Source organism: Clupea harengus, chromosome 6 (genome assembly GCF_900700415.2).
Source record: "Clupea harengus chromosome 6, Ch_v2.0.2, whole genome shotgun sequence".
Lineage (NCBI taxonomy): Eukaryota > Metazoa > Chordata > Actinopteri > Clupeiformes > Clupeidae > Clupea > Clupea harengus.
Genome location: NC_045157.1, coordinates 24,342,174 through 24,350,924, shown reverse-complemented (window position 1 = coordinate 24,350,924; position 8,751 = coordinate 24,342,174). Strand labels below are relative to the sequence as shown.

General features: G+C 47.6%; 1 protein-coding gene across 1 annotated transcript in view; it reads right to left on the bottom strand.

Moving 5' to 3' along the window:
• zfhx3b (zinc finger homeobox 3b) overlaps positions 1-8,751 on the bottom strand; it is a 340,892-nt gene that overhangs the window by 225,369 nt on the left and 106,772 nt on the right. The window contains exon 3 of the mRNA XM_031569518.2: positions 3,484-3,531. The gene's annotated coding sequence lies outside the window, so the exon portion shown is untranslated. The remainder of the gene's footprint in view (positions 1-3,483; positions 3,532-8,751) is intronic.

Genomic DNA, 8,751 nt, shown 5'->3' with positions numbered 1-8,751 from the left:
GCGTGTGTGTGTGTGTGTGTGTGCGTGCGTGTGTGTGTGTGTGTGTGTGTGTGTGTGTGTGTGTGTGCGCGTGTGTGTGTGTGTGTGTGTGCGCGTGTGTGTGTGTGTGTGTGTGTGTGCGTACATATGTGTGCGTGTATGTGTCTCAGGCTGGTGCAGTTGTTAGGCCCTCCTGTCTTACTCAATCCAGACTATACAGAGGCAGTCAGCCACTGACCCATGGGCCCCTGCAGACCCCCCCTCAGACCCTCTCAGGCCCCCGTGGGCTCCCGGGAAGAGGGGTGAGGGGCGAAGAGCCCGACCCCGGCCTGCCCAGCGCCACCTCCAGAGCTGCCGGCAATGCCTGGCCCCCGCCGCCTTTGATGGGGCCGGCCTGGGCTCAGGTCTCTTGACGGCCGGTGAGGAAATTCGCAGGAACAACTGGAAGAGGCCTGTGTTTATTCAGCTCCCTTTAATGAGGAGGGAGAGGGATTATCACTGGCCTGAATCTACCCTCGTGTACCTCCACCCCTCCCACCCTAAACCCCAACACACACACACACACACACAAAAGAAAACGGCTGCTCCAGATGTTTTTCTAGCTCTGACTGCTCTGAAAGACTTGAGGGAGTGAGAGAGTGAGAGAGAGAGAGAGAGAGAGAGAGAGAGAAAGGGGAGAGGTAGAGAGTGAGAGAGAGAGGCTGAGAGAGTGAAGGAAAGGCCTTTTATTTATATATACTGGGCTGTTTTCTCTATGCCCCTGCCCTGCGTCCAGATGTTGGAGCTGCTGAACACTGAGTGCACAAGCCCCAGCAGGGGTGTTTGGGGGGGGGGGGGGGGGGGCATAGGGAGGGAGGGCAGGAAAGAGAGATGGAACGAGGGAGAGGAGAGGAGAGGAGAGGAGAGGAGAGGAGAGGAGAGGAGGGAGATGGAGCCACAGGCATGTGCTTTTTCACACAGGGTGCCTGATATCCAGGCAATAAGGAATACGCTTCGCTTTTAACAATTTGTGCTGTCTTGGGGGGAAAGGAGAGTTATTTCCTGAGTCAGTAATACAAGCCTTAATGTGTTATTCTTGAAGTGTTTTACACATAGTTTTATTGTAATTCCAGTTTAAGCAGGGAGCAGTGAGTGAGGGAGGGAAAGAGAGCGAGAGAGAGAGAGAGAGAGAGAGAGAGAGAGGCCTTTAGCCAGGTTTGACAGATCTCTCCTGATGTTTCACAGCAGACAGAAGAAGTTCAGAAGGAGCGGGAGAGAGAGAGAGCCTCTTGATAGGATCAGAATAACAGGAGGAGCTGATGTCAAGGCCCAGCGGAAAGAGAGGGCTCTGTTCCACCTGTTGTTCAACTGACAGACTGTCATTCTAGTTCCCGCTCCTCACCCATCTTCTAGTAGCGTGTGTGTGTGTGTGTGTGTGTGTGTGTGTGTGTGTGTGGATGAGAGTGTATGAGTGTGAGTGAGAGAGAGAGCGAGGTAGGGAGGGGGAGGCCTAATCAATAGTCCATCTCTATTGTCAACTCATTGAGGAGGGGATTAGGGGTTGGCCAGTGCTCACACCACAGCAATGATACAGGTCAGAGGTCAGCCTGTCTGGCCCCTGTACACACAGATTACATGCAAACGCCCATCCCGCTTAAGGCCGTCACCTGAGGCTACACCCAGCGGGCTCCCAAAACCATCTGACTGACTGAAACACCCCTCACCACACACACACACACACACACACACACACACACACACACACACACACACACACACACACACACACACACACACACACACACACACACACACACCTTCTCGCTTCCCCCTTACAAGTGAAAACTATCTAGTCCTTAATCCTCGGGACAAGACTGACCCCTCGTCTCAGTGTGTGACCTCTGACACCTGACCCCGACTGGAAGCAGCTCCAAGTTCAAGGCTAGGCCAAGGCAGAGACAAGCCTCCCCCTCCTCTCTCTACTCAGGTTTGCCAGCCAGAGGCATAGACAGCCATCTGGAGCGTCCGTGAGTGTGGCAAAAACGGGGATCTGCCCAGGCTGAGAGGCAGATGAACCGAAAACAAACACAAACACACTGGAAATGAAAAGACTAAGCAGAGGATGTTCCTATTGCTGCTCTGATCTGACAAAGCCAAGAAGTGTGTGTGAGCGTGTGTGTGAGCGTGTGTGTGTGTGTGTGTGTGTGTGTGTGTGTGTGTGTGTGTATGTGTGTGTGTGTGTGTGTGTGAGCCTGTCAGAACGCATTGCCAAAATATGTTCTCTCTCTCCCTCTCGCTCTCCATCTGGCTTCTCTTTGAGAGCCCAGGCTGCCTGCTTTACAAGACTACCACTCCCGATCCATAAAACTCCAGCGCGGTGGATTAATGAATTTAGGAGAGTCAAATGCCTCTCCATTGGTGTTGATTAGCAAAAAACCACATAATGTAGATATCTAATTACAAAAGATTGCCCAAGCAGCTGTTTGTTACATTAGAGTGTCTTGAAAATTCTCATAAAGAACAGGCTTTGCATTTTTATGATAATTACTCACTCACATTAAAACAGTGGGGGCTTCGGCTACACTTTTTTAAAAAGCCAAAGTTTTTTCTCCTTATTTATTTCATGCCTTGTAGGGCTTGAGAGAGAGAGCTTTGCCCAGTCTACGGAAGGTGAGAGGCGTCAAAAAGGATGAGTAGAATTGTGATGGGTACATTTAGGCAAATATGGTCTACCCCTCTCGTTTTGGCTCTGTCTCAAATACCTTTTAAGCTCTTAAATTAAAAAACTCAATCAAATACCTTTTAATGCCTAATGCATTGCCAAATATACTGAAACCTAATTTTAAATATTTAATGACTATTATTCATTCTTACTGTAGGCCTACTATTACAATCTCTTCAAGCAAGAAGAACTAATTAGAATATCATATGAAATATTCAATTTATCTGATTAAATACGCTAAGTTATTCATTATATTAGCTGTAGAGTATGCATAGAATCATTCTTTAATATACAGGGTGCTTCTGTGGTACCCTGCTTAAGAAAAATACAAATGCCAGAATACTAGGGCAGCTCCCTGAATCCCAACTCCCGAAAGTGTCACATAAAAAACATTCATGGCCACCACAACCTGTTGGAAGAATGTCACATTTCAAAAATGTGACATCCCACATTTTAGTTTTTTTTCTCACTCCCCAGCTATGGTTCTCTGTAAGAGACAGAATACAACAACAGCTGAGTGGATGGACTCCTGGTGAGAGATCAATAGAGTAATGAGATTCTCTAGGTCTATGGCCATGAGGGAAAGTGAATCCAAACCATTCGGAGAGAGCGAGAGAGAGAAAGAGAGAGAGAGAGAAAGAGAGAGAGATGCCAAAGACACACCTCGCTACTTGTCTGTAGAAATGTGCGTGGGCGCTAAGCCAGAGACAAGAGCGAGAATATGGGGGGACGCAACACAATGAAATTAATAGGCAGCTGTGTAGAATGATGAATATGAGGGGAATCTGCCCTGTTGCACTTACCGAAGGCTGCTACCGTGCTCGCCAGATGTCTCCACTGTCTACACACACCTGAAGGACACAAGCAGAAAGCAGAACAATCAGGAACTTTCTATAACCTCCTTTCGTCTTGATATCATTTAATTTCTCTCAAAAGGAGACAATAAAGATTAGGTGGAGTAGGATTTGATGCATTCCAAAGTTGTATGTTTTTGTGAAATGCGATCCTGCTCAAGGCCACGCTAACACACTAAGTGCACTGTGCGTGTCACATGAATAGACGGCCCAGCATTACATTGCATTTGTAACCACTACAAATATGCTTATGGAGCCAACCACCATTGCAAGGTAAACTCAAAATTACATTGAATGCGATGTTGAACACCCAAAAAGCAAGACTCAAACGTTAGTCATTTAAATCACCCTCAAGTCTGTGTTTATTCCCAGAGAGCGATGGTTGGCAACACAGCCAATTCCCATTAGTTGACTCCAATACCTTTTTATTTTACTCGCTGAGCCATACTTTGTATATGAAATACATTGAGTATATATTTCATTGGCAGGCCTTGAAGGTCATAAAATGTATTGACTGAACCAATGCAATTACATTGCCTCACCTGAATACTCATTGCTCGTAAGATTAACAACAACAATTGACCCAAGAAGGCTGAGCCCACCACTGTAGGATTTGTATAGATTATTTCCTTCCTCGCCAATGAACCACCTCTTATTACATTTCCCCTCTGTAGCAATGAGAATGGTTGACAACATGTGTAACTTGTGGCCACACACAAACACACACACCCTCCCGACCCCACACACACACACACACACACACACACACACACACACACACACACACACACACACACACACACACACACACACACACACACGTCAAATATGTGCGAGCTCGTCAGTTTTGCTCTTTTGAATCAAGTCAGCATCATTGAGGCCAGACTACAACAGATTTGGGTGGGGTGGGGTGGGGTGAAGGGGGGGCAGTGTGAGGGGTGTCCACTAATTACTTATGTGGTTTAATGCAGGGGCGCAGTCAGCGGGCGGGGCGGGTAGATTTATGGGCCGAGCAGGATGGATGGAGGAGGTCTGGGGAGGGAGCGCACCCGTCTCCCCTGGCCTTCCGCAGCCCCAGCACCATAACGGCCGAGTGAGATATAGTGTGATATTGATCCCAATGCCACTTCATTTCGCAATAACTATTACACGATATTCTCCTGGCCATGCGAGGGCACTGATTTATACGGCCCTGCTATTTGCATTTGCAGTAGGTGCTTTTCTATACCGACTTACCGGGGATAATACACAAATGCACATGCACAGACACACACAGACACACACAGACACACACAGACACACATAGATTAATAGTACACAGAAATCAGTTTGTGTCCAAGAACAAAACCCTGATATCCACACATAAAAATGTATCAGACATGCTGCACATATACAATTCACTTACCCTTGCCCTCACCTATTTCCCTCCACATTCTAACACTTGGACCAGAAGTAACACTCACAAACAAAAGCTGTGTTTGCCTCATTTAGGCCTTTGCTCTGGACATGTGAATACATGCTACTGTGACCCTGATGGCAGTGACTTTCCAACAGTCATCTTGGAAAAGTGTTGCGCAGAAATACAACACCTAACGAATAACCTATTGATGGCTTGTCTCAAGTGGTCGCTGTTCATTATGTGTAGCCTTTGAACATGCCCAAAACATGTCCTTCCTTACAGCTCCGGCGACAGTGTAACGGCGGATTCCAGAAGCAGGTGTTAAGAAACTGGTATACAGCTTTAGAGGCGAGGACCCTGTCAATAAACACCCATCAAAGTTTTCTCAGAAGAACATTTTGTATTGTATGAATGATCTATAGGAAGATTTAATCAATTGTGCAGGGAACAGTTCTACACAACACACTTATCACAGTGTGGAGCAGTACTTGTCACACTTACTGAGGTATAAAGAACTGAATGCCGTCTCCTAAGCAACTAGGCTGCATTCTGAAAAACAATCCTGCATATCCTTGGAGAATAGATTGACCCAAGGAAACAACTGATTCTTACAAGCCTGAACATACAGGCCATTGATTTACTATTGAATGTGGTTGTGATATTACCAGCAAGTGTTTGTGGTGGACACTGTGGGCACATAGTGTGGGCCGTCACAATGCATGGCTTGGCACAATCACTGGAGCACACACATACAACTAAGCTTGCACTCAAAGAGGTTGAAAGAAGCATCTGTGTCCATCCTGTGGTTACTTGAAACGTTTGCACCACACTGTAAATATTAGGCACTCGTGCATGTGAAGTCTGTAAGACGATAGATTTCCCCAGTGGACTTCTCTGATTTGTGGGGAGTGCGAGCTTCGTATTGTGTGTTTCCTGCATTACATTTTTTTGGAGCCTATGCACCAGTAACTGAATTATAGCCACATAGGTGCAGATTCATCTCTGGATACCTGGCACAATCACTAGCATAAGCCACCGCCCGCTCAGAGCCAGAGCATAGGGGAGTCCATGTTCTCTCTGCAGATGGCAGTTTGGCACGCTGGGTAGGCGTGGACGGGGGGGGGGGGAGTGGGAGGAGGGGTGTGTTTACGTGTGTGCACGTGGCGCCGCTCCCGCAGCAGTGGCATTCCGACACGCGGTCCCTGCGGAGGCACGCGGGCGGCGTGGTAGCTGCCCCTCACCAGCCTTCTCCGCCTCGCTAAACAAAAGCACTAACGAGCCCTAATTGCTCCTCTGCTGCTTTGCATATGTGGGGTGTCACCTCGGTGGCGCTATGTAAATCAGCCCCCATCTCCCCCCCCTCCCGCTAGCGCAGTCCCCTGGCACAATCAGCTCTTTATCTGCACGAGGGGGGCGGGCAGACAGGCAGACGGGCAGGCTGGCTGCCAAGTGCGGGGCTGGCTGGTTGGCAAGCGTGGTAATGTGCACACACTTGTTGCCGACACGCCTGCCTGTTACTCCAGCCTGCCGCCACTGCCGAAGACTCGGGAAAGGGCACGGAGAGACAGAGCTTGGGGTGCGGGGCGCTCTCACTCTTTCTCTCTCGTCAGCCAGCCGGTGCCACTTTAAAATGGGGCGGAGGGGGAGAACAGGCACGTGCCATGGGGAAAAGGGAAAGGCGGCCCTTTCAGGTCTGCCAGGCTGCTTGTCTGGAGCCATTCATGAATGGGGGCCATTCACATGCACGGCCTAGGCTAATTTTATGCTAATGTTCTGCTGGCAAGGGAGGGGTGGGGGGGGGGGGGGGGCAAATGGAGGCCAGGAGGCAGATGGGGAGGGGTGGGGGGTGAGGACGGTCTGTTTGTGAATGAGAGCACGTGTGTGAGCGTATGTTTGCGTGTGGAGGAAGGGCTGCTTTGCTGAGGGGCATGAGGGGGGGTGTCGTGTCAGGATTAGTTACTTCTGTCACTCTAAATAAACACACACTAATCCACAACCCTTGACAGGGAATATTTATGTTTGCAAAACTCTGAACTTTTTTTTTTCCCTCAGATTTTCAGAAGATATTATATCAGATAGAGTCTAACATTTTGAGGTTATCCTCTGTACAGCATAAAATGGGTCGGAAAAACCTGCAGAAAATATCAAACTACCAACCTTTTTTAGGACATTAAAAAACAATTTTTAAGGCTAGCCTCACATGTGCAGCTGTACGTGGATTTATGGTGAATCCATTGTAATTTGTTACCAAATTAATCAAACCTAATTCAAAATAAATGAATTCCAAAAGTAGGCAAATTACTGCATTTTCAAATGAATGGCTGTAACACGGCCTCATCAGGCCATGTCCACGTGCTAATGGCTCTGCGTGAGGCAGACAGAGTGGCCCAGTCCAGCCCTTCCCCAGACACAGGAGGACTATTAACCACTCTGTAACCCATGATGGCAGACTGCAGCATCAGGAGTCAGAGACTGCCAGAGTGGAGGGCTGTGGCCAAGAGCGCATGTGTCAGCATCTGCACACACAAACAAACACACACACTCTCTCTCTCACACTAACACGCATACACACACACACACACACACACACACTATCTCTCTCTCAGACACACACACTCACTCACTCACTCTCTCTCTCTCTCTCACACACACACACACACACACGCATACACATACAGGCTATCTCAAACACACACACACACACCCTGGGGTGTCCCTGCACTCCACTCTCCACCACTCATGCCCCTGCCATCAACATGAAGCCTTAATGCATTTCCTATACCTGCCCGCGTCTCAGCTGCATGGAGTCCCCAATGATTTAGAGGCAGCAACAAACCTGTCCCATTTTCACTGTGACATTATTGATAGACTGTCACTTCAGATTGTGGGTAACTGCTAATGGTTATTTTATAGTGCATATGTCAAATCTGATGTTTATTTTCTTTCTATTCACCTATTTCTGGGCTAGATTGTGCAGCCCTTCTTACCTTTTGAACTAATAGTGAATAGTGGGCACTATGAAGGAACCTGTACATTATGAGAGCGATATAAGGAGTCGAGTTTTGAGTTGCCACTCAAAAAAACATGTTTTTTCAATGTTTCTCAAGTTTCTTGACTCTTGTAGGTAATATGCTGAAGAGGCTTGAGGTACTGTTTCTGCCTGTCCTTCTGTATTACACAAACCATTTATCACTGGTTCTCCAGTTTAGCCTTGGTAAAGATAGGCAACTCTATGGATCTGCAATGCATACAGTAGGAGTGCTAGTTTGCCTGCGAGGTGAATTGAATGTGTGTGAGTGTGTGAATGTGGAGAGACCAAACCCTTGAGGTGGGTAGGCATGAATATGGGGACATTGGCACTGACCCTCCTCTGAGATTACCACTGTATGACCGTGGAGCAACAGCAGCCAAGCTTTCACTCTCACCCCTTTTCATCGACAGAGTCATTAGAATGGGTTAAGATTTTTTTTTGCGGATAATGCTAAAGACTGATTTGAGTGTTTACATCCAACTGGAAAGGAGAGAAAAGTGAAGAGAAAGAGAGAGAAATAGAGTGGATGAGCAGAGACACACTAAGAAACTTGAAGCAAAGGACATTAAGAGAAAGAACAAAAAAAACGGCAGTGACCTCCTTACCCTCCATTTCAGAGATACAATGCTAAAAGGCAAAACAAAGGGCCAGAGATGGGAGGTAAAACACAAAACACTGTAATAGCGAGGCTAAAAGGAAAGAGCAGACCAAACACAGAGTTCATCAGCAGTACCAGACCGAGACTAAATCATGGGCTGGATCAAATGAAATAGCTGACATGTCGAAA